The sequence below is a fragment of the Lolium perenne genome, chromosome 7 (genome assembly GCF_019359855.2).
Source record: "Lolium perenne isolate Kyuss_39 chromosome 7, Kyuss_2.0, whole genome shotgun sequence".
Lineage (NCBI taxonomy): Eukaryota > Viridiplantae > Streptophyta > Magnoliopsida > Poales > Poaceae > Lolium > Lolium perenne.
Window position 1 is genome coordinate 202,246,608 of NC_067250.2, and position 27,593 is coordinate 202,274,200.

Sequence of the window (27,593 nt, forward strand, 5' to 3'; positions counted from 1 at the left end):
ATAGAGTAATATAACAAATGCAATATGCAAGTATGTAGGAATCAATGCACAGTTCACACAAGTGTTTGCTTCTTGAGATGGAGAGAAATAGGTGAACTGACTCAACATAAAAGTAAAAGAATGGTCCTTCAAAGAGAAAAGCATCGATTGCTATATTTGTGCTAGAGCTTTGATTTTGAAAACAAGAAACAATTTTGTCAACGGTAGTAATAAAGCATATGTATCATGTAAATTATATCCTACAAGTTGCAAGCCTCATGCATAGTATACTAATAGTGCCCGCACCTTGTCCTAATTAGCTTGGACTACCGGATCATCGCAATGCACATGTTTTAACCAAGTGTCACAAAGGGGTACCTCTATGCCGCCTGTACAAAGGTCTAAGGAGAAAGCTCGCATTGGATTTCTCGCTATTGATTATTCTCAACTTAGACATCCATACCGGGACAACATAGACAACAGATAATGGACTCCTCTCTTATGTATAAGCATGTAGCAACAATTAATTTTCTCATATGAGATTGAGGATATATGTCCAAAACTGAAACTTCCACCATGGATCATGGCTTTAGTTAGCGGCCCAATGTTCTTCTCTAACAATATGCACGCTCTAACCATAAGGTGGTAGATCGCCCTTACTTCAGACAAGACGAACATGCATAGCAACTCACATGAAATTCAACAAAGAGTAGTCGATGGCGTCCCCAGGAACATGGTTATCGCACAACAAGCAACTTAATAAGAGATAAAGTGCATAAGTACATATTCAATACCACAATAGTTTTTAAGCTATTTGTCCCATGAGCTATATATTGCAAAGGTAGAGGATAGAAATTTAAAGGTAGCACTCAAGCAATTTACTTTGGAATGGCGGAGAAATACCATATAGTAGGTAGGTATGGTGGACACAAATGGCATAGTGGTTGGCTCAAGTATTTTGGATGCATGAGAAGTAATCCCTCTCGATACAAGGTTTAGGCTAGCAAGGCTATTTGAAACAAACACAAGGATGAAGCGGTGCAGCAAAACTCACATAAAAGACATATTGAAAACATTATAAGACTCTACACCGTCTTCCTTGTTGTTCAAACTCAATACTAGAAATTATCTAGACTTTAGAGAGACCAAATATGCAAACCAAATTTTAGCATGCTCTATGTATTTCCTCATTAATGGGTGCAAAGTATATGATGCAAGAGCTTAAACATGAGCACAACAATTGCCAAGTATCACATAACCAAGACATTTATAGCAATTACTACATGTATCATTTTCCAATTCCAACCATATAACAATTTAACGAAGAAGAAACTTCGCCATGAATACTATGAGTAGAAACTAAGGACATACTTGTCCATATGCAACAGCGGAGCGTGTCTCTCTCCCACACAAAGAATGCTAGGATCCATTTTATTCAAACAAAACAAAAATGAAAACAAAAGCACACAGACGCTCCAAGTAAAGTACATAAGATGTGACCGAATAAAAATATAGTTTCAAGAGAAGGAACCTGATAATTTGTCGATGAAGAAGGGGATGCCTTGGGCATCCCCAAGCTTAGATGCTTGAGTCTTCTTGAAATATGCAGGGGTGAACCACTGGGGCATCCCCAAGCTTAGAGCTTTTACTCTTCTTGATCGTAGTGTATCATCCCACATCTCATTAGAGGGTTAGTGCATAATCAAAAATTCACATGTTCAGAGGTGACACAATCATTCTTAACACTTCTGGACATTGCTCAAAGCTACTGGAAGTTAATGGAACAAAGAAATCCATCCCACATAGCAAAAGAGGCAATGCGAAATAAAAGGCAGAATCTGTCAAAACAGAACAGTCCGTAAAGACGAATTTTATTGAGGCACCAGAGTTGCTCAAATGAAAATGCTCAAATTGAATGAAAGTTGCGTACATATCTGAGGATCACTTACGTAAATTGGCATAATTTTGTGAGTTACCTACAGAGAATTTTGCCCAGATTCGTGACAGCAAAGAAATCTGTTTCTGCGCAGCAATCCAAATCTAGTATGAACCTTACTATCAACGACTTTACTTGGCACAACAAAACACAAAACTAAGATAAGGAGAGGTTGCTACAGTAGTAAACAACTTCCAAGACACAAATATAAAACAAAGTACTGTAGCAAAATAACACATGGGTTATCTCCCAAGAAGTTCTTTCTTTATAGCCATTAAGATGGGCTCAGCAGTTTTAATGATGCACTCGCAAGAAATAGTATTTGAGGCAAAAGAGAGCATCAAGAGGAAAATTGAAAACAAATTTAAGCCTAACATGCTTCCTATGCATAGGAGTCTTGTAAATAAACAAGTTCATGAAGAGCAAAGTAACAAGCATAGGAAGATAAAACAAGGGTAGCTTCAAAAATTTCAGCACATAGAGAGGTATTTTAGTAACATGAAAATTTCTACAACCATATTTTCCTCTCTCATAATAACTTTCAGTAGCATCATGAGCAAACTCAACAATATAACTATCACATAAGGCATTCTTATCATGAGTCTCATGCATAAAATTATTACTACCCACGTAAGCATAATTAATTTTATTAGTTGTAGTGGGAGCAAATTCAACAAAGTAGCTATCATTATTATTATCATCATCAAATATAGGAGGCATATTGTAATCATAATCAAATTCATCCTCCATAACAGGCGGTAACAAAAGACTACTATCATTATAATCATCATAAATAGGAGGCAAAGTATCATCAAAGTAAATTTCCTCCTCAATGCTTGGGGGACTAAAAATATCATGCTCATCAAAGCCAGCTTCCCCAAGCTTAGAATTTTCGATATCATTAGCAACAATGGTGTTCAAAGCGTTCATACTAATATGTTCCATAGGTTTTTTAATTTTCGCATCAAACCATCCATGTCTTAAATCAGGAAATAGAATAAGAAGCTTACTGTTGTCCATTATGCCTAACTAGTGTAAACAAGAAACAAAAAGATGCAATTGCAGGATCTAAAGGAAATAGCTTCGAGTACTTACAACGGCGCCGGAAAATAGCTTAGTAGCCGAGATCCGGAGTGTGAGTACCTTTTACCTTTCCTCCCCGGCAACGGCGCCAGAAAATAGCTTGATGTCTACGCCCCCTCCTTTTCATGTAGACAGTGTTGGGCCTCCAAGAGCAGAGGTTTGTAGGACAGCAGCAAGTTTCCCTTAAGTGGATCACCCAAGGTTTATCGAACTCAGGGAGGAAGAGGTCAAAGATATCCCTCTCATGCAACCCTGCAACCACAAAGCAAGAAGTCGCTTGTGTCCCCAACACACCTAATAGGTGCACTAGTTCGGCGAAGAGATAGTGAAATACGGGTGGTATGAATAAGCAGTAGCAACGGCACCAGAAAAGTGCTTTGCCCAGTACAGTAAACAAGCAGTAGTAACGCAGCAGTAGTAACGCAGTAAAACAGTAAACAAGCAGCGATAGCAGTATTTAGGAACAAGGCCTAGGGATTACACTTTCACTAGTGGACACTCTCAACTTTGATCACATAACAGAATAGATAAATGCATACTCTACACTCTCCTATTGGATGATGAACACATTGCGTAGGATTACACGAACCCTCAATGCCGGAGTTAACAAGCTCCACAATTCAATGTTCATATTTAAATAACCTTAGAGTGTAAGATAGATCAACACAACTAAACCAAGTACTAACGTAGCATGCACACTGTCACCTTCATGCTAAGAAAGGAGGCATAGATCACATCAATACTATCATAGCAATAGTTAACTTCATAATCTACAAGAGATCACAATCATAGCCTACGCCAAGTACTAACACGGATGCACACACTGTCACCATTACACCGTGCAGGAGGAATAAAACTACTTTAATAACATCACTAGAGTAGCACATAGATAAATTGTGATACAAAACACATTGCAATCATAAAGAGATATAAATAAGCACTTCACTATGCCATTCATAACAGTGAATAAGTATTCTGTGAAATATAGCCTAAGAGACCCACACAGTGCACACACTGTCACCTTTACACACGTGGGACAAGGAGTCTCCGGAGATCACATAAGTAAAATTCACTTGACTAGCATAACGACATCTAGATTACAAGCATCATCATATGAATCTCAATCATGTAAGGCAGCTCATGAGATTATTGTATTGAAGTACATAGGAGAGAGATGAACCACATAGCTACCGGTACAGCCCCGAGCCTCGATGGAGAACTACTCCCTCCTCATGGGAGACAGCAGCGGTGATGGAGATGGCGGTGGTGTCGATGGAGGAGCCTTCCGGGGGCACTTCCCCGTCCCGGCGGCGTGCCGGAACAGAGACTCCTGTCCCCCAGATCTTGGCTTCGCGATGGCGGCGGCTCTGTAAGGTTTCTCGTACCGTGGCTTTTCCGTATCGAGGTTTTAGGTCCAGGGGCTTTACATAGGCGAAGAGGCGGCGTCAGGAGGTCGAAGGGGCGCCGACACTATAGGGCGGCGCGGCCAGGGCCTGGGCCACGCCGGCCTATGGTCTGGGGGCCCAGTGCCCCCTCTCTGGCGGTTCTCGTGTGTTCTGGATGCTTCCGGGCAAAATAGGAACCTGGGCGTTGATTTCGTCCGATTCCGAGAATATTTCTTTACTAGGATTTCTGAAACCAAAAACAGCAGAAAACAGCAACTGGCACTTCGGCATCTTGTTAATAGGTTAGTTCCAAAAAATGCACGAATATGACATAAAGTGTGCATAAAACATGTAGATATCATCAATAATGTGGCATGGAACATAAGAAATTATCGATACGTCGGAGACGTATCAGTCCTCAGCGGCTGAGCCTCCAAATTGGTTCTGTTGAACCAAACTCAAAAGGTTAGGATTAATTTCTTAGTTCTCCGATGTAAAAAATGGGCTGAGTTATGGGTGCACGAATAAAATCATCATGGGATTTCTATTTTCGTGCCCCTGGTTCGTTAGTTGTACTCAGTTTTCCCCAGCCTCTTAACTTTTCCTCAGTTTTCCCCTCCCTCTAGTTTGAAACCCCTCGCATAGGCTCAGATGGTAGGGTTGCCGTCTGGTCAGAGGCCTTCCGTTACCGGTGACGGCTAGGGAGCCGCGGTGGTTTTGACTTGACCGTTGCTTTCGAAATGTGTTGACTATTGACTGGAAGAGCTGACCCAAAGCTTTCCCCTCCGCCCGAGACTGGAGGAGCTCACACACAGCCCCTCCGCCGCCACGCCATCCTGCCCACCTACCTTATGGCGTCGTCCGCCGCCGAGCTGGCCCCGCCCCCACCACCACCCCCGGGCTTCGCCTCCACCAGATCTGGATCTACCCCTGTCCTCTTTGTAATTCTGTCTGGTGTGCCGACTATTCCCACCAGCCGTGGAGAAGATTGGGAATCAGAGGGATCTAATGCATGGATTCCATCTGGGTAAGCATCGTCTGCCTATGTGAATTAACAGTAGGCAGTTTTTGAGCGCCAATCGTTGTTGCTCAACTAACTGCGTTGCTTTTCGAATAGGATGGATCCAGCGCTGGCTTTTCGGCTGGTGGTTAGGCTGGATTCTAGGTTTACGCGTGATTCTAAACACTGTAAGACTGGGTTTTACTTCCCTGCGGTGGTTGCAACCACCATCTCGTTAAGGGATTTCAAAGCTAACATCTACGATAAGTACACCTGGAGCTCTTTCGATGTAGTTTATTTCGAATATTTCAATAGCCCGGAGGGAAGATTTGTTCCACTAATTTCCGAAGACGATCTGGGAATTCTTTTTTGCTTTGAATGCTTCTTGCCGGTTCGGTAAAATTCGTATCCATGTGGACAGGGGCCAGGCATCATCTGGTGCTAGGGCATCATCAGTTGGTCGGGCATCATGTCTCTCTACTGCTGCTGCCTCTGCTAATAGTGTGCGCCGTGGCGCTCCTTGTAGGTCCACAGCAGCACCATCTGTCCCCAGTGCTAGTGGTAGCCAGATCGTTCGTACGGTCGATGTGGAGGACGATGCAGACATTGAGGATCAGTCTCCTCAAGATGATGAGGATGAGTTGATGTTTCCTGAATTGGTAGATCGATGCAGTAAGCAGGCAATGGAGGACCAATACATGGAAGATATTGCTTTTGGTGCTAGATTTGATGACACTGATGATGAAGAGAAGAATGAGAATGATGACAACCTCGTTTTAGCCGATTACGAAGGTGAAGACTTGCCAACAATTGAGTGGAACAGGGAGGATCCCCAGCTTGCAGAAGGCACCGTGTTTCAAACGATGATGGACTGCCGTAATGCAATTACTACATATCACATTCTCACTAAGAATAATTATGAGGTTATTAAAAGTGAACCAGGTAGGTTCACAATTAAATGCCCATACCTAAGGTGTAGGTTTAGGCTGCATGCATCCACAATGCGCAGAAGCAGCTTGGTTCAGGTACTACGCCAACCAGTTGTGTATTTAGATCACGGTGTAAAATTTGTTACCTATTACTGACATCCCTTATCATTATGTTTCAGATAAAGAAGAATAAGGAGATCCATAGGTGTCCACCTCTAGTGGGAGAGCCAGAGCTGAAAACAAAGCTAGCGAAGACTAGGTGGTTGGCAGATATAATCCTAGATTGGCTGAGAGAAAATCCTTCACTTGGTCCAACAGCACTCGTAAAAAAGGTGGTTGAGAAGTATAAAATGGAAGTACCTTACATGAGGATGTTCTATGCAAAGGAAATGGCTCTTGACAAGATCAATGGTCCATGGAATGAAAGCTTTCAGTTGCTTTACACTTTCAAAGCTGAAGTGGAGATGGCTAGTCCAGGCAGTGTTGTAGCGATAGACAAGCATACAGTTCCCTACAAATTGAAAAGAGGGAAGGTAATGCACAAGGAATGTTTTAGAAGGGCTTTTGTTTGTTTCAAAGCTTGCTGGAAAGGCTTTTTGGACGGTTGCATGCCTTATTTGGCCGTGGATGCATCAGCTCTTCATGGCAGGTTTAAAGGACAACTAGTTGCTGCTACTGCAGTTGATGTACATAATTGGATGTTCCCTGTTGCTTATGGGGTTTTGGAGGTTGAGTCACAGGAAAGTTGGACTTGGTTTCTGCGGAATTTGCGCGACCTTATAGGTCATCCACCAGGACTTGTTATCCACACAGACGCTTGCAAAGGTTTGGAGACTGCGGTAGAAGCAGTATTCCCTGGAGTGGGGCATAGGGAATGTATGCGATACTTGGTACAAAAATTTACAAAGAAATTCAAGGGTAAATTTTTTACTGACAACCTATGGCCAGCTTGATACACATGCAGCTCTAGGAAGCATCTGTTTCATTTGGATGTGTTGTATAAACAAAAACCTGGGGTGAAGGAGTACTTGGATGAACATCATGGTAGGGTGTGGTCAAGAAGCCAATTCAATGAAATTTGCAAGGTAGACTATGTAACAAGTAACCTTGCGGAGAGTTTCAATTCAAAGGTCAAGTCATTGAAAGGGCTTATGCTGTGGCAAATATTTGATAAGATTAGGCAGATGATCATGATAAAGATCGATCTGCATCAAAGAATTGCATCCACAAATTATGTTGGCCATCTCATGCTCCCATCTTTGATTAAGTCTTTGCATGACAGGGCAAAACAATTGAGGATGCAATGCGTCAGAAAAGGAATGGAGGCTGAGGTAACCTAACACTGACAAACAAAACAGGCAGTGGAGGTATCCAGTGAGTTTGGTTGATAGGACATGCCATTGTAGGGGATGGCAGATCCGTGGGATACCCTGCATACACACATTGTTTTTCATGAGTGTTATAGGGGGTGAAGATGGTGAAGTTGATCAGTATGTGTCCGAGTATTTCTCTGTTGCCAAATTTAGGGCTGCATATGCTATGAATGTTCCTACCTTTTTGGGAAAAGAACAATGGATGAAAGTCGATCCAGGCTTCAAACTGTACTCTCCAGTATTGACTAGACCGGCAGGTAGGCCGAGGAAGAATAGGATCAGAGCTAGTGCAGAGGGTGGTGCACCGATTCGAAAACGTAAGTGCAAACGTTGTGGAATCCCTCGACACATTGCTAGGCTTTGTAAAAATGCAGTTGACCCAGCTTTTGGAATGGAAGATCAGGCAGGAGCAGCAAATGCAGAGGAGAATGAAGCAGCAATTCAACTTGAGATTGAAGCAGCAGTTCAACATGAGGAGATTGAAGCAGCAAATGCAGAGGAGATTGAAGCAGCAATTGAACATGAGGAGATTGAACCGATGGATCGAGAGCAGAGGGAACAGATGGATGTAGAATGGCTTCAACCGATGAGTCCAGAGGAGAGGGGAATAACGTATAATCGAGAGTGCCTCGAAAGTAGTAAGGCCACGATAGATGCTAACTTCGCAGAGTACATGGCAGAAGAAAAAGCACAAGCTTCGCAGAAGAAGAAGAACAAGAAAGAGGGCAAAAGGAAGGTAGACACCGGTAATATCCCTGGTAGGGTTACCCGGAGTAAGGTGGTGGCCCCGGCGAGTCACACCAGGAGCAAGAGAAATATTTTATTCCGAACAACTAATTTGAATTTGTATGAACAATTTGTATTGGGGTTCCCTTTGTATTGGGGATCCCTTTGTGTTGAACAATTTGTATTGGGGTTCCCTTTGTATTGGGGATGCCTTTGTGTTGAACAATTTGAATTTCTATGAACAATTTGAATTTGTATGAACAATTTGTATTGGGGTTCCCTTTGTATTGGGGATCCCTTTGTGTTGAACAATTTGTATTGGGGTTCCCTATGTATTGGGGATGCCTTTGTGTTGAACAATTTGAATTTCTATGAACAATTTGAATTTGTATGAACAATTTGTATTGGGGATGCCTTTGTGTTCAACAATTTGAATTTGTATGAACAATTTGTATGCCACATTTAAGCCACATTTATCATTTTCTCTAGGGTTTAGGGTTTTAGGGTTTTAGGGTTCAATTCAAAATAATTCTTAACATGGTGGAACCTTCCCATGGAGCCTTGTTATGTTACCTACAACCTAGAGAAATAATAATGGAAAATGAAATATAGAGATATGAAGTTTTTATGCCAAAAGCTTCAAAACCACTTCCTAGTCCATGAGCTACTAGATATGAAGATGCAGGGCTTTCTGCTCAATACACCTCCCAAATACCCACTATGCTTACAAACTTTGTCCAAATGAGTCCAAATTCGTCACACTTGTGTATCTTTGAATTGCAAACAATATCTAGTCGGCCAAAATGTAATATATTGTTCAAATAACACAATTTTACAATTTTTATGCCAAAAGCTTCAATTTCCCTTAGTCCCTTTATTATTTGGGTGCCCCTGTTTTACTTAGTGTTACTCAGTTTTCCCCCTCCGGGCCCACTTGTTTTACTCAACGTACTCGCTCAGTTTTGCCCTTCCGATAAACATTTCCTCACTTTTCCCCCTCTTAGTTGTACTCAGTTTTCCTAACTTGTACTCACTGGCTGATCTCTGATTGGTCGAGATGTATGTCACACGGATCTTGGTTGGTTGAAAGGACAACGAACGCTTGCACCGTTCGATCATTTATGATCGAACGGCCTGTATATCTCTCTCTACCACGATGGACGCATACGGAGACAAGAGCAGAGCACATACCTACCAACCCTGGCAGTCGCATATTCCAGTCGCATCTTCCTCTCTCGTATTTCCTCTCTTACTCCGGCGGTCGCGGCGGCGCGGATCTAACCGTGCGTGCGGCGGCGTGCGACGGCGCGGATCTAACCTTGCGTGCGGCGGCGCGGATCTAACCGTGCGTGCAGTGGCGTGAGGCGGCGCGGATCTATCCGTGCGTGCGGCGGCGCAGATCTAACCGTGCGTGCGCCGTGGATCTAAGAGTGCCGGTGAGGATCTAACCGTCAGAAATAGTTGAAATGTCTCTCTCTGTCTCACTTTCGTTTCTCTTCTCAGATCTGTTGAATGATGAAGAACACCAAGACGGCGGCCGTGCCGACAGTGGTCATCGATGCCACAAACATTGAAGCCATCGCCTACAACATCGCTTCGACGACGCAGACCCAGCCTTCAATGTCGGAGCCTGTTGATGTCTCACTTCCGGTGCCGAGAGTGCGAATCGATGCGAAGACGATTAAAGCCATCGTCTACAACCGCGCTGCAAAGCCTCCGATCCAGCCCTCTGCAGATCCGTCGCTGATGAAGTACACCAAGACAGCGGCGATTCCGACACTGGTCATCGATGCCACAAACATTGAAGCCATCGCCGATAACATCGCTTCAACGGCGGATGGCGCAGATGACCACCCCTCAGCCGCCCGTCGTCCCGGCCTTTCTTGCCCATCGCTGCGCGGCCATGTTCGACGCCGCAAATTGGGATAAATTATGATAAATTTGTATTTTCAATTTCCAATTGGGATAAAATTGTTCGAACTACTACCTCCGTCTCAAAAAAAAGCTTCTCCACGTTCTTGATGTGTCCATGTACATCCGTATGTATGATTTGAATTCTATCCCAACTTGATTGGGAAGATATTGATATGTATTTGATCCGGAGGCTGGTACATGCTTTCACTTTTGGGATCCCTTCACTTTTATAAAATGTTCATGCATGCTAAAATTATCGTGCGCATTACTTAGCACAAGTAGGAAATTGTAAGCCAAAATACAGTGCTTAGAGCCACAACAAAATACAGTGGTTAGAGCCATCTACTGAATAACAATTCTATACTAAATTGTCTACCAGAACCACATAACTGCTAGGACAGGGATGACACCTAATAAAACTGCACAGATGAATCTACTTTTCTCCTCTCCCATCACTTTAAGTTCATGTTTTAGATTTTCTACCACTTGATCAAATACTGCAAGATCTGTCTCAACTCTCAACTTCTCCTTGCGAATAAGCTCTGAATTCTTCTTTTCTTCCTCCATAATACGCTTCAGCTCGAATATCATCAGGTTTTTACGGGCCAATTCATCACCTAAATTGGCCACCTTCTCCTCCAAATCCATCCTCTGGCTACACCAATGGGTTGATTCATCTTGGTATGCAATGTACCATGGATCATTGGCTTGCCTGGCTAACTGTAACAATAATGGAAAAAAGAACAACTGAAATCACTCCAACAGACCATGGCGGAACTTTCAACGGTAGTACAGAGAGCTGAAGCTAGATACCTGCACTTCCGACGAGGTAGGAGAAGTAGAACGTGGCCACGACATGATCGAATCCCCACCCTCGCCGGTGTACCCGCTACGACCAGACATTGAGGACTATTTTGTACCTGCAAACTCCAATAAATTACGGGAACCAAATCGATTAGGGGGCGGGGGAGGCAGAAGCGGAGGTCTTACCAAGCTATACTACCAATTGGTGCACGGAACAAATCCCGGTCGTCGTGGGCGGTGGATCTGCTTGCGGCGGACTTTCCTGCGGTGGGTACAATGTGTGCGGACGAAACAAGTGCTGGAGCCGTGGTTGACGTGCAGCGCCGCAGTCCGTCTGACGCCGCCGGGGGACAGAGCCAGCGGCGCGACGAGGCGCCGGCGATGGCTGCTTCGTCCGACGGTGGGGAACGAGCTGCCAGCGGTTCTCCGGTCTAGCTTAAGAATAATTAATTAGCGAACTTGTTGCTTCTCTCTATGATATTCTCTAAAGACATATATCAGAGCGGCAGTATGTGTCTTTTCCTGAAAAATAGACGACCCCACTGGTCATTGACTGCGGAGGCCCCACAGAGCGGCAATATATGATTTTCTCTAAATAAATAGACGGCCCCACTGGTCATTGGCTGTGGCAGCCCCACAGAGCGGCAATATGTCTTTTCCTGAAAAATATACCCCACTGGTCATTGGCTGCGGCGGCCCCACAGAGCGGCAATATATGATTTTCTCTAAATAAATAGACGACCCCACTGGTCATTGGCTGCGGCAGCCCCACAGAGCAGCAATATATGTCTTTTCCTGAAAAATATACGACCCCACTGGTCATTGGCTGCGGAGGCTCCACAGAGCGGCAATATATGATTTTCTCTAAATAAATAGACGACCCCACTGGTCATTGGCTGCGGCAGCCCCACAGAGCGGCAATATATGTCTTTTCATGAAAAATATACGACCCCACTTGTCATTGACTGCGGCAGCCCTATAGAGCGGCCCCATTTGTCATTGGTAGCAACGCGTAAAAAATCATGACATAAAACGGCCCACACGTCAGCGATAGATGGATGGCTGCTCTGACGTGTCTCCTGACCCTACCCGTCAGCACGAGACGGTCAGGGAGGAGCTGCCCCTGTGCGGCCCCACCCGGTCAGACTAACGGTCAAGGCCTCTGACCTGACGGCTACCGGCCGTTCCAGCACTTGTGCGTGTTTCAAACTAGAGGAGGGGAAAACTGAGGAAAAACTAAGGGACTGGGGAAAACTGAGTACAACTAACGAACCAGGGGCACGAAAATAGAAATCCCAATCATCATTGGGGATAGCATATTTCCCAAGCTTCTTTCTGCCATAGTGATTATTTCACATCTTTGCCTTAGCTAAGTGAAGAAATTGACTAAATTTACCTCTCAACTTGCCACTAATGACTAATTATTGCATAATATGTGCAATCTCTTCTATTTTTGAATGGTGTGCAGAAATCACGTCACAATGACAAATGGACCTGCAATTATTGAAGAAAATCGCGATAGGAGTACAATAAAGTTGACTACACTCGAAAAGGCAGTTCCATGGACTTTAACGGGCATCGGTATGGGCAATCCCCGCCCATACCGTCTGCCGTACCATGTGCCGCTGCGTTCCCGAGGTCAATCCCTATAAGTTTTGTGAAGGACCCGATGCCAAAAGGGGGCCCTTTCGTCGTCAAATAGATCTGCCATCCATCAGATCCATCTACACCACACCGAAGGAGATCCACCACAATAGTTCATCCATTCCATCTCCCATCTCCTCCATATACATAGTCATCACCATTGTAATAGAGATCTCCTTGAGAATTGGAAACCATTATAAGAATATTTTGATTTCCATCCAAGTATTTGACACAATGATTTCTATCTTTGATCTTGATATTATGTGTGAGTAGTCCTCACGGGCTGCGGGTTGGGGAGAATCCTTGCAACGTTTACATGCATCTAATCTCATATATATGTGTAAGTATTGAATATGAGTTTTGCAATCTTATATCCTTGTCTCTTTTCCTCGGTTCGATGATCTGCAGGTACCCATGTCTATCAGATCGATCAAGGGAAGAGGTGGGATGAGTGGAGAATGGCGTGTTACCGCGAAACCTCGGTGGCAGAAACGGGAAGATAATGGTACATGTTTAGTAATTCATTCAGGATCAACGACACAATCATCTAGCTTAATGCTTTGGTCTGTATTCAATTGCTTAATAACTGTTGTTACTTGTGGCTGTGAGAACATTGGTTGGACCAAGAGGCTCCTATCACCTCTGGATTTAGGGGAAATAGTATTTACGGATGTGCTGCTCACAAATCTCTTATCTCTATTTTATTTACTACACATTTTCACTTCATTTATATATGTATGCATAGATGCAGGAGAATCCTTAACCCTGGACTATTTCCGTTAATTGAACACAACCTAATTAAGAGTAAACTAGATAGGTCCGGTAAACAAAAAATAAAATCAACTAGCAAGTCTTGTAGATGTTTCCTTTACACCACTTTAGCAATTCTTCTTAGGGTTCGATTAATCATAGGTATTCTAGGGAAAAATCTTACCATACTACAATCCATAATCTGGATCGTAGGTGTCAACCCTTTTTATGGCATCGTTGCCGGGGAAAAAATTCGCTATTTCGGCAAGGTTACTAGAGACATTGTTAGTTAGTTTTATTTTTGTTTTAAAGTTTTTATTTACTGTGACTAGTTTACCTTTTTTCATCTATTTGAAAACCCAAAAAATAGTCACTTGTTTCTTTTATCATCATAAGTAAAAATACCAAAAAGATAATTATCATGGCACAAAAGAAGTTTGGGGAATATGCTATCCCCAATGTTGATTTTATTCGTGCACCTATAACTCAGCCCGTTGTTGAAGCGGAGAACTATGAAATTAAGCCTAACCTTTTGAGTTTGGTTCAGCAGAACCAATTTGGAGGCTCAGCTGCTGAGGGTTCAGGTATGCACTTGAATACATTTAGTGAGATATGTGACATGATGCGCATTAAAGATGTTAACCCCGATGCGGTAAAATTATGCTTGTTTCCTTTTTCACTAAGAGGAAAAGCAAAAGACTGGTTGCTAGCTTTGCCCAACGGCACTATTACTTCGTGAAATGAATGCCCTAATATATTTATGACTAAGTTTTTCCCACCAGCAAAGACTGTAGAGCTATGCTCTAACATTACAGGTTTTAGACAAGAAGACCGTGAGCCACTAGCACTTGCATGGGAAAGGATGAAAGAATCCATCATGAACTGTCCAAGTCATGGAATGGAGGATTGGTTAGTACTTCATTTATTTTATAATTCCCTTAACCGAATGTCAAAGTCTATGCTTGATACTGCAGCCGGGGGAACATTCATGAGCAAGCAAGTTGAAGTTTCTAGAAGACTTCTAGATGATATGCAAAGCAACCATGCCCAATGGCATGTAGAAAGATCCTTCTCAAGAAAGGTAAATTCAATCACCGAAGGTAATAATGAAGAGCTTACTTCAAAGGTAGATGAGCTTATAAATATTTTGAAGGGTAAGTAAAATACCCAAGTGAATGCCATCGCCAATTCTAATGTTGAGGAAACAGTCTTCATAGCAAGAAATCCTTATAAACCTGCATGCATGGAAGAGTCAACACTTTGGCTCTAACTTTCAAAAGCAATACACTAATCTTACAAGAGTTCAAAACAATAACTACACTAATGGTAGTGGAGCTACCAATGGTAATGTTTTGATTGAAAATACTTTCAGCAGTTTTATGCATGCTCAAACTGAACAAAATAATACCCTTACAAAAATTACTGAAAATCATAGCACCATGTCACAGAATTTATTTAACCAAACTATTTCTCTCAAGGATGATTTTCAAGTTCTACAGGAAAGGGCAAAGACCATTGAGGAACAAATGGCCAAGATAGCTGAAAGAAAAACTATAATACTTGCAAGATTTGCAGGGAAGTCTGAATTAAACCCCGTTGGTCTCAAGATGATGAGGATCAAGGAAGAAGACGGAGCGCAGGAAGAACTGGACTATAGCAATGCTCCATCACCGGACTACTCCGTGGAAGACCTCGTGAAGATGATCACCATCAAGAATCCCAGAATTGATCAAGGTTACGGTAATATGTACCGACAATTTATTGATGAAGTAGCATGCAAAGTTCATGAGTTAGAACAACAGTATAAGGAGCTACCTCAAAAACTTCCAGCTAAGCTTGACGATATATTTGAGCCTACTATTAAGATTCGTATTGGAGTGAATGAGGGGGCTACACTTTGTGATCTTGGTGCAAGCGTCTCAACTATTCCAAAGAGCTTATTTGATAAGTTAAAATTGGGGCCATTCAAAACAATTGAGCTAAGACTTCACTTAGCTGATTCAACTTATAAATAAGATGTAGGCATTAAAGATAAGATTGTAGTAGAGACTAAAGGATCTCCCGTTCTTATTGATCTTGTTATTGTGTACATGACTGAAGACCCTACAACTCATATAATCTTAGGAAGGCCATTTCTTAGAAATATTAAAGCTCTAATCAATTTGCATGAAGGGAATGAGAGAATTGGACTACCATAAAAAGAGCCATTCGTAGTACACTTTCCTAGAAAGAAGAAGGCCAAGTATGATGACAATGGGATCATCACCTTAAAAGCTAATTACTTTGTAGTGGGTCTTCCACTTCCAAAATCAAAATTACCACCATTTGGGTCAAGCTAATTGACCTTAACTAGAAGCGCTTCATGAGAGGCAACCCATGTTTAATAAATTTCTTTTACTAGTTCTTGTTTTAGTTTTTATATTTGTTTGTTTGTTATTGCTTTCTAATAAAGAGTGTTAATGAGATCCTTTGGAAAAGAGGAGAAGAAACAAGCATTTATGCCTCTCAATTTTATGTACTAACACTTTTATGAACTATTGTTTTTTCTTAGTAATTTTCGAAGGTATTTTGATGTGTAAAGGCATGTGAAGGAACGTAAAGAAATTAAAAGTTTCGTAGGTTCCAGTAGTTATGGCGACCATCGGTACAATGGCTCCAGACGGTACCACGCACCCATACTACTTCAGCAGCCTGAGAAGAGAAAATTTGAATTTTTCGTCGAAACCATATGCAACTTTAGCAACCATCGGTACAGGGATATCCGCCCATACCGGCCGCCCGTACCACTCCGACGATGAACCGTCAAATTTTCGATAAGGATCCAGTAACTTCAGCGACCACCCGTACGGGGGTACGACCGTACCGCCTGACCGTACCGTGTGTACCGACTCAACCTCAGGCGGCGACACCCAGTACGGGCGGTTTGTGCCCGTACCATCTTCCCGGACCGAGCGTCGGACTGCTTGTTAAGCAAGGGTAGAGCTAAACCTAAACCCACATTTTCATATTCTCTCTCTCTCTTTCTCCTCCAAACTCCAAACCAACTCCATTGGATCTTCAATTTTTTCGTTTTTTATTCGTTTCCTCGCACTCCATCGAATATGGTACGTTTCTCCACCAATCCACTAACTTATTTTCATCAAATCCATGCTCTAGCTTTTCCCATTATCAATCTAGGCTTAGGTCTTATTATGAACTTCATTACCCTAATGAGCATGTTAGACTTTGAAATTAGAGGAGATGATTTTATAAGATTTGTAGAGGATGATCATATGTCTATTTCTATCGGATCAGAATTTTTATTTTTGTTGAAATTTTAATATGTATTTAAAGATATTAGATGCAGATTACTTTTTAGATGAACACGAGGACCCGCACACGCGCCATGGCTGCACGAGCCGCGCCACCGGTTGAAAACACCCCTGTTGTGTTTGACATAGAGTTTGAGGATCAACACCAACTCAACTGTTTCAACCGCCTCAAGAATCGCGAGATCAAGTCGACAAAATGGGCATGCCCCCATATTCAGAACCAACTAGGCTTACACCGTGATTTCAATAATCTTTGCAACAATGTTGGTTTGCTTCAGTTTGTTTTTTGGGAGGCCACCACCTATCGCCGTTTGACACTTGAGTTCCTTAGAACCTTGAAGCATATTGTGGGAAAGTATCACAACTCGGAGGAAAATCAACCAGGAGTCATCCGAATATCTTTCCGTTTGATGAACCGTGAGTATGAACTAACTCTAGATGAGTAGTGCAACTACTATTGCTGTGATAACAGCTCTTCCACCAACCATTTCGCTTGCTTTACTTTAAATATATCTTCTCTTAATTATTTTACTAGGATGATAATATTGAGTGCCCTGCTATTCGCTATTTGTACTATGTTATTTCTAACACCTTGTAGGCACGTAGTGATTTCACAAGAATCAATGAAGAGGATACGATAATCCTCGCAAAGGCTGTGTTCCCAAATAGCAACATCCGTCAAAATTTGGGCGCCCTTCTCATCATCTACCTGAACCGCCAAGCACTTGAAGCTCGGGGCCCCATATGTGGAGGGGGAGTCATCACCATCTTGGCAAAAAGACTTAACATCGATGTGAGTAATTTACGAGCATTAGAAGGCTCTCTCCGTCTTGGTTTTACTACTCTAAATGCATGTGGTATGGTTAGAAAATTAAATGGTAGATATTACTTCAACATACCAGGAGCTGATCATTTGATCGCAGTCATTTGCCTAATTTTCTATTCTCTATCGAGGATGGTCATTTGCATTATGATATGCAGGTTGAGGCAAGTCTACCACAACAGAAAAATAAACCCCAAGGAGTAGAGGAAGTTGAACAAGAACATGCATGACCTGAATAGGAGCAGAAGCCACTCCATGACTCCACTCCAAGAGCTTTTGAACACTCGTGTTGGTTTGTTCCAACACTTTGCTTTTTATTTATGTAACGCCCCACTTTTGCAAACTTGTTTAATTGTCCTTATTGCAAAAAATAGGGGGAACAAAAACTTTTTCTAAAGACTAATTAGATGAATTGCCTTGATCTGTTTGTTATGATGAATTGCCTTGATCTGTTGGTAGATGAATTATCTTGATTTGCTTGTGAGTTTTGTCTTGAGCTACCTCATAGAACAACACCCCTGGTGGTTAAACAAGCAACTCACCAAATAAAACACATGTGTGGCTTAGGAAAAATTGTTTTCCTTTTTACTACATCAAACCTCTCTCCTGATGACAACATGAGTGTGCCATCTTGATTTTCCTCTTTGTGGTACAAGATAGCTCAATCATCCTTAATTCAAAACTTGGGATCGTCTACCCCTCATCACATCCTTCTCTTATACCCACTCATCATGGTTGATTCTGAAGCCGAGTCAACAATCTGTTTTGGTAGGCTTATTAGTTCCAGACTTTGGCAGTTGATATCTAAGCAACCACCACTGTTATTGGTGATCTCAGTGCATGGATCCCATCTATGCAACACCCTCTTCAACCTCCACGTCTTGCATGTCTCTGTCAATCCTTGCAGCTCATATATTCAACTTGATATTGTATCCTATTCAATGATTCAACACTAGATCACTTCCTTCAATTTTACCTCTTGTTTTTATTCAAGTTTAATCTTCACAAAACCAAGAGTGAGAATGATGGGTACATTTTGTAGCCATCATCTACCCTTGTGAACACTTCTCCCTAAATTAGTCTTCTCTCTCAAAAATCCTAATGATTTTCCTTCTCTAGATTTGATCACAAAACTACTTCTAGTTTTACTAAATCTTTTCAAGATATTTCTTCAAGGAAAACAAGGAACTGAAATGGGTTTTGTTTTTCTTCCCATTTCTACCAAGTACTGATTTATAAAAACATTACTCTCTATTTGGCTTTCTTTTTAACAAAAAGCTTGTTTATGGTACCTACACCATTTCTTGTTTTCCCTCTTGCTTATTTTTACATTTGAGAAAAACTCTACTTTACTTGAGAAAGTAAGTAGAATATTTTGAACTCCTATGTTCCAACTAGTTTTCTCTCAACATCTTCAAAATTCCATTTCACTTGAGTTCATTCCCAATTGTCTCTAGACAATTGAGGTATGTCCCATAACTTTCAATTAAACTCTTTTTCAAATGGAAACTCTTGCACATCTTATGCACATCTCTGATCCACCCCATTGTATCCCCTCCATCCTCCAATTTTTGATCAAATGGATGATCATTTGATACTTTCAAATCACTCCCAATTGACCTCTTATTTGAAGAGCAACTTATATTTCATCATACCTATCTCACTCCTCTATTCTTTTCCATCATCATCTTGACTTCATGAATTGATGATTTCTGTCAATATATCCATCCTTGTGAGTATTTGGATACTTCACTCACCATCTCTCTTAATCTTGTTCTACCCTTGCTTAAACCACTATCACCACCCCATCTACCTTGGCATGCTCATGCATTGTTGCATGTGGTCAATCTCAATCCTTCCAAAATTGAATTCAAATAAAAACTTCTAGTCATCAAATATACCTTTGGGTCTATTTTTCATCTTATGTTTGTCCCAACCATAGTGGTAACAATTATCCTTGGAGTACATATCACCTCACACTTATTTTTATCTATATGTATCTACTCCTATACTTATCATCATCCAAATCACTCATGAATATTATCTCCTCAACATCATGTCTTGGCCTATATACATTGATGTTGTGCCTCTCTCTCACATTGCTTACTTGTGCTTGGCAAGAATGGAGCCGGCCATGACAATTTCGGCCAGCCATGTTTCTCCTCACTTTCTTCCTCCACAAGCCTTGCCTCCCAACTAACCCAATCATTAAATGGGCAGCCACCTCCCTTGGCCAATGAAAAAAAAGAGGCAGCCACCCCTCTCTCTCTATAACCCCCCCCCCCTTTGGCCGGCCACCTCCCCCTTTGCTCTAATTTTTGCTCTCTCCACTCACACCCACTCCCTCCCCTCCTTCTCCCACGAGCTGCTGCTCCTCCTAGCTACCATGGCCGGCCATGGCCATGGAAACCATCCAAGAAGCAGCTCCCCTTCTCCCTCAAGCTTCCCCTCACCATGAGAGCATCTCTCTCCCTCTCTTCTCCCCTAACCCTAGCTGAATCCCTCTCTATTTCTCCTTTCTCCTCTCACAAGATTGGATCTTGATGCAGGTGCATGTTGGTCCAAGCATGGAGAAGGTTGAGCAATCCTCAGATCTGAAGCTCTTGAACTAAGATCGTCCAAAACCTTGAAGTAATTTCTGCTATCTTGCTGTTCCAGATTCTGGGACGAACTTGTAAATTCCGCAAAATCTCGTGTGCGGATCCAAATCGAGCGATTGAAAGTTCCACAGATAGGTATTGAAAAGATATACAACTTGGCGTTGGTCTCATCCTCAAATTCGTTACGGATTTTCATCGGTAAATAAAGTTCTGTAAACATGCAGAATCACTGTTTGTTAGATTTGTTCCGTTTTACAAAACCTTTTTGAGCAAACTCAACTGTGGGTGAAAGCCCTCTCCAGTACCTTTATTTTGGCGTTGGTTTCACTTCAAATGACCTCCTGAAATTGAAATGGTTCACAGATCAATATCTGGTCAGATCTGATTTTATCGAATTAAACCAGGAGCTTGGAAACGAATTTTCGGAAGAAACAAGTTGGGTATGAACCAGATTTTCAATACCTTTTAGATGCAGCAGACCTCATATTTTTGTGATTTGTGTATGATTTTTGATGAATTAAACTTTTTATGTGTGTTCTGCAGACATGGCTGTTAGCTTTTAAATCACCAAAAATCCATATTTGAACCTAATGGAGTGATTCCAATTCTGTAGGACAACTGAATGTTTTCTTAATCATCTCAAACAAGTTTCAAACCTTTATCTATTCTGCAACTCCATAGTTAAAGCAAATGGTGAAAACATGCAGTAACCTTGTCAATCCATTTGTGAGAGTTTCAGAAACAGTTTGAACCCAAATCCAATTGTGTATGCATCTCTGTTTAATTACCTTTCAAATGCCTGTGGCCTCATATTTTTAGAATTTTCCTACAATTTATGGCTTACAGATCTTGTTTTCTGTACAGTCAGATTCAAAGAAATTCCTAAAATTGTAGGTTTAATATTTTTGGGTGATTCCAATTGGGTTAGTCTTGTATTAGTACTGGCTATCTAGGAAAAATATTATTAGTCTCTGTTCAGACATATTTGTTGCTGTTAGTAATGTTTATGTGTGGCATGCATTGTTGAAGCAAAACTTTTCGGTTTTTTAAAACCCTTGACCAACTCTTTTTAGTAGAGGTGGGAAACCTTTGTTTTATGCTTGCAAAACAAAACCTCTGCAACGTAACTTTAGCCCCATTGTTTTTCTTAAGTTTTCAAATGATGTGGAATATGGTTTGCTTCCTATTTTGGATGTAGTGTTAAGTGAGCAAATTAAATTAGGAAAACTGATTTCTACTTTTCCAAAAATGTTTGAAATTATGTTGTGAATGTTTGTGATGCCAAACTAATGCTCTTGTACTCTTCATGATGTTATCTACCAGGGGATAATTGGTTTATACCATGGTGATAACCGAGAGAGGCAATTGCTAAGTCATGGCACTCTCATACCTTCACTAGGTAAATAGATTGGGTTCTCTTTTAGTTGCTTTGTAGTATCTATAAGTCCTTAGTATGTTATACCTTGGCTGCATGGTTAGTTGTTGATTGTTGAATGATGTCTTGTTGGTGCAATGTGATTGATTGTGTTCCTTTTATATTTTCCGGCGATAGATGCGAACAATTCCGGAGAAGAAGAAGAAGTGGAATCAGACGAGGATTTTATTTATATATGTTGTTGGAATTCTTATTGATGGAGTTGAAGAAATACAGGGACAAATAAGCCAAGGCAAGCCATCTTTGAACTCCGTTTGATGCCTAGTTGGATGTCATTTGTTGATGTCCCGAAGCATCTTATTTCCATGTGTGTTGCTCTCTCTATATTTGTTGTCCATGTATGGTGTAATTGGGGTACTCCCTTGTGGTGTTGTCCCACCCTTGCTCCCATGTTGGAGGGATGCATGGCATCATGGCCGTGTTGATCCCTTTTGTCTTCATGTATGCTCAACATGGGCATATCTTAATTCCAAGATAAAAGTTTGCTTCACATCCACCACTTTGATGATGTCTAGAGGTATCAAAGTCATGAACCTTGGTGTAATTCTCAACTTGAGAGAAGTATGCCGTGTACCCTTGTGAATGTTGGTTGGGTAGTGAACTTTCACCATCCAAGTTGTATCGTAGTACCACAAATCTGAAAGTTTGACCCACCCTATGTTGTCTTTATACATGCTTACCTTAAGCAAGTATAATTCCATTTGAGCCACTCACACCTACTCCTCATGGCGTGATGATCCTCATCTCGGCCATGTTGTGTATTAGTTCCTTCTCCTGAAACTATAGGTTGGGAACCCCTCAAGGTTTACCTTGTTGTAAATGTTTATGAAAACCTTGGGTGAGTTAACCCAAGTGTATGGTTTATGAAAGCAAAGGATCTTGATAAAGATGCTTGGGAAAGTGGTGTATGGAGGTTGGTTGAGCAACCGTGGTGTTGTGGGAAAAAGGAAAAGTTTCTAAAAAGGAGCACTGCGTATAAGTGTTCGCCGTCCCAACTTTTATTCGCGCAACCACATTATCCAAAGTGGGCACGGGCTTAGTCCGTAGTCTGTTGAAATTGGCATAAGAACCCTTCACAACTTTCTAGGGAGGGTCACGATGACCTCCGACACCGGGTTGCGCTCTGGAGGAGGCAATACACTGTCTAAACCGATAGCCGGACGATTACTGAGGGTCTTCTATCATGGCGCTGGAGATACGCTCAAATGGAGGTATGCTGCCGGGGTGCCGGGAAGGGGTAAGCCCGCAGGGAAGGACTTGTGCCAATGGAGACGGGCGAAAGACTATGACTGGTTATCCGAGTCTAGCATACTTTCGTATGACGATCCAGGGATGATCTCGGCGGATTTATCAGTTCTTGTGGGGAAAGTGCACAAACTCTGCAGAGTTAAATCTATTCGAATAGCCGCGTCCGCGGTCATGGACAAGTTGATATGGCCATACTTAACCGGGGCTTGCGTTTTGTTTTTGAACAAATGATTTGCAAAGGAAGTGTTGTGTTTATGTGTACCGGAAGGGTACGGAAAAAAGGGCGTGTGTTGACCATATGGAGATGGTCGTGGAAAATGGAGACTAAGTGGGGAACTCTTTCCTAAATGTTTCTTGAAGAGGAACTCTTCTTTAACAAAGATATAGAGATGTCATAAGTATCTTTTGAAGTATCTTCTTCAATAAAGATATAGGTATGTCATAGGAATCCTCTAGCATTTCCATCAACTGAGATGGACTTATGCTACCTCATCTCCAATAAAGATATAGATATGTCATAGAACTTCCTAAGCGTCCCCATCAATTGAGATGGCGGCATGCTACCTTTCCTCCTAGAAGGTTAGCTAGTTGTCCCTAAAACACCATAGTGTCCGCATCACTTGAGATGCCGGCATGCTATATCCACAAGAGAAACTGATTCTCTTCCCCCTGCTATTTCCACTAGTGAAATTAGCTCTTCCCTCTTGTCATCGTCGATTAGCACTTGTTATCTTGCACTCTTGCAAAGTACCTTTCTTGATGGTTTGCGAGTACAATTCCAAATGTACTCACGGCTTTGTCCCTGGCTATTTACTTGGCCAGACTTGGAGGAACACGATGGATGAAGAAGAAGTTGGCGACGTCTATGCGAGCTAGGAACGTCTTCCCAGTCAGTTGCCTGTAGGGTTATGGCAGATGACTCGGGTACTGCGCTGCTGAAGTGATGATGCTACTCTGATGTTTAGTTAAGCCCTTCGAGGCTATTATGTAAGTATTGGTCATGTGACCATGTTGTAATTTTCTTATTCCGCTTTGTAATGGATGGTGTAATTTGATATCAGTTCGGTTATGTGTTCACGGCGCACTGATCATGGGATCGTGAACTGTATGCATAACAGGGAATTTCGGACAGCTAGTCTGGGGTCCCCACAGAGCTGGTATCAGAGCCATCCTGACTATAGGAGACCTTAGTTAGCATGGACGTTAGTTAGGAAACAAGTACTTGGGAAAAACTATTTACGAAACAAATTCTTTCTTTAGTCGGAAGTATAGCTTCTACTCCTCTTATTTATTCAAAGCTTCTAAATTCTTACCTCTCCGCTTTATTAAAAGGTTTGAAAATCCTTACTCTATTGTCTCATCCACTTCAAACCTACATATTGGACGATGTCCCCAACTCAGACCCGGAGACTCGAAGTCGAAGATGAATCAACTTTTTATGAAGTCTCACGTATCTCCAACAACAATTATTTAAGATTGGAGGCCGACTTAGTGTGCAGATAAAAGAATAATAAGAACATGTCTTTGGTTATCACCAAAGTCTGTCAAAGATCTGACCTTGTTCCTCCGGGGACTTGCACTTTTTGCAGTCGTCAGGGATCAAGTCCTCAGTTTCTTGACGAGTAATTTTCAGACCAGCCACGAGAAGATATCGACTTCGGGAGCACCTCAACAACTACCTGTTCAAAGACCTCATGTTTCCAGGATGTCGAGACAAGAAGTTCTACACAGTTTTCTCCTCCGCCTCAACATCAATGACTCAACACCCGGCCCCTTCACTACCAACTACTACAAGGATCCAAGTTGAAGCTGATGCTGATGATATGAAGACGTCGACATATGTGACCAGCCCCAAACCAATAGGATGGATAGGACAAACTCAATCGCTTTGATTGAGATAAACCCGCGCATTAGGAATTTCTGGGTACTTTGAGTACCATGTCTGGTTTGATGATTGCTTGTAGTTCCCTAGTGTGCTGCCTTGAGTGTTTGTATCTGTTTGCTGTGTGCGTGTATGTCTTGCTATTTAGACGTTCCCGCCCTTTTTAATTGTTTGAAATTTTTAAAACAGGAGTTAAAAATGGAAATCTGCCAGTGTACTGTTTTGCTAATAAAAATAATTTGGTAGCTCCGATTGATGTGATTCCAATTACACTAGAACCAGTATGAAATTATCTTTCAGATGCCACTGACCTTGTATTTTTAGGATTTTTGTGAGATTTTTAATAAATAAAACATGATCACTATTTCTGGTTAGTATTTTGAGTCTCAAAAATTGAAAAATAAATATTTTTGAATGATTCCAATTGTGTTGATCTTGTTTTGTTAATGTGCATCTAGGAAAAATACCAGTAGCCTCTGTTAGTGGTATTTTGTCTCTGGTTATGATTGTATGGGTGTCACATGCTATGATAGGATTAAAGTTTGCCTCACCGATGTATTGCTAACTGTTAGTTAGTTGGGTAGATTAACGAAAGACTCTAACTCTAAACCCGTTAGCAGTTGTTTTTCAACCGTCAGGGAAACTAACTCAGACCCCTATCTACGCCGACTACTTTCAAGGTCATCTGAAGCATCTCTATTAAACCAACAAAGCAAAAGCCAATACCTTCAAGATCCGCAGAAGCATCTCCACTTCATCAAGAAAATAGAAGCCCCTACCTTCAAGAGTGACTGCACCCCTGCGAGAAGACATACTAACTTGGTCTGACCTGGGAGTATAAATCGCGCTAACCTCTAGGATATATTCTTGAAAATACCCCCTAACACACCGTCTAACTAGATGAGAGAACATTAGCTTCAAAGACAAGCTACATCACATGGTTCATCTGGTCCTCATCAAGTGAAGACTCCTGAAGATACCTCAAGAACTCAAGACTAGGTGCAACTTACCCGCTCACCAACTGTTGTAAGTCAGCACCAACCCGCAAGCTGAAGATTGTCTTCGACGCCCTCTGTTGCGGCTTCATATGGATACCAATCAGGCCTTTCTTCAACTTACTAACTCACCACACGTCCTCTATGGTTTAGTTAACACCGTGAGTGCCTCTTGAAGTTGTGGTCTGCACGTCGCCCCCGAAGATTCTTCAACTAAACAAGGAAGATCAACAACTTCTTCAGAAGCCCCCGACAGGACCGCAAGGCAGACGCTCTGAGTTTTTCCGAAAGCCCGATGAAAACTCTTAAGGGTGGAAGACTTCGTCGTCCACTAAAAGTTGGAGCTAACCCTAAAATCTTAAAGCTTTCTAAAAACACCGTTGGAAACGTGGGACTACACTAACCCCTCTTGAAGCCGTGGACTACACAACTTTCTCTGAAGATGTTCGACGCAAGAAGAGAGATCAATGACTTCTCCAAAAAGCGCCCGACAAGACCCGTGGCTGAGGCTCTAAGTTTTCAGGAACCCTGCTGAACAATCCTAAGGGTGGAAGACTTCGTCTTCCACTAAATTTAAGCTAACTCTAAAAAGTTTTCAACCCTGCTCAAGCACCATTGGGTGCACTAACTCTCCTACAATCATGAACCCCGCTAGGTTCATTAAGAAGCTACAGGTCTAACATCTGCATGGAGTGGTCAACCCCTTCATGAAGCTCGCCATCGGCAGGAATACATCATGTCTCCCAGAAGATCAAGCAACGACCTTCTCAACAATGGCACATCCACAGAAGAATGGAGTCTAACTTTCGTTAAGCTTTACAACCCCTCTAGTTCTACGCTCAGTAATCTCGGGACGAGATTATTTTAAGGGTGGAAGAGTCTGTAACTCCCCACTTTTGCAAACTTGTTTAATTGTCCTTATTGCAAAAAATAGGGGGAACAAAAACTTTTTCTAAAGACTAATTAGATGAATTGCCTTGATCTGTTTGTTATGATGAATTGCCTTGATCTGTTGGTAGATGAATTATCTTGATTTGCTTGTGAGTTTTGTCTTGAGCTACCTCATAGAACAACACCCCTGGTGGTTAAACAAGCAACTCACCAAATAAAACACATGTGTGGCTTAGGAAAAATTGTTTTCCTTTTTACTACATCAAACCTCTCTCCTGATGACAACATGAGTGTGCCATCTTGATTTTCCTCTTTGTGGTACAAGATAGCTCAATCATCCTTAATTCAAAACTTGGGATCGTCTACCCCTCATCACATCCTTCTCTTATACCCACTCATCATGGTTGATTCTGAAGCCGAGTCAACAATCTGTTTTGGTAGGCTTATTAGTTCCAGACTTTGGCAGTTGATATCTAAGCAACCACCACTGTTATTGGTGATCTCAGTGCATGGATCCCATCTATGCAACACCCTCTTCAACCTCCACGTCTTGCATGTCTCTGTCAATCCTTGCAGCTCATATATTCAACTTGATCTTGTATCCTATTCAATGATTCAACACTAGATCACTTCCTTCAATTTTACCTCTTGTTTTTATTCAAGTTTAATCTTCACTAAACCAAGAGTGAGAATAATGGGTACATTTTGTAGCCATCATCTACCCTTGAGAACACTTCTCCCTAAATTAGTCTTCTCTCTCAAAAATCCTAATGATTTTCCTTCTCTAGATTTGATCACAAAACTACTTCTAGTTTTACTAAATCTTTTCAAGATATTTCTTCAAGGAAAACAAGGAACTGAAATGGGTTTTGTTTTTCTTCCCAT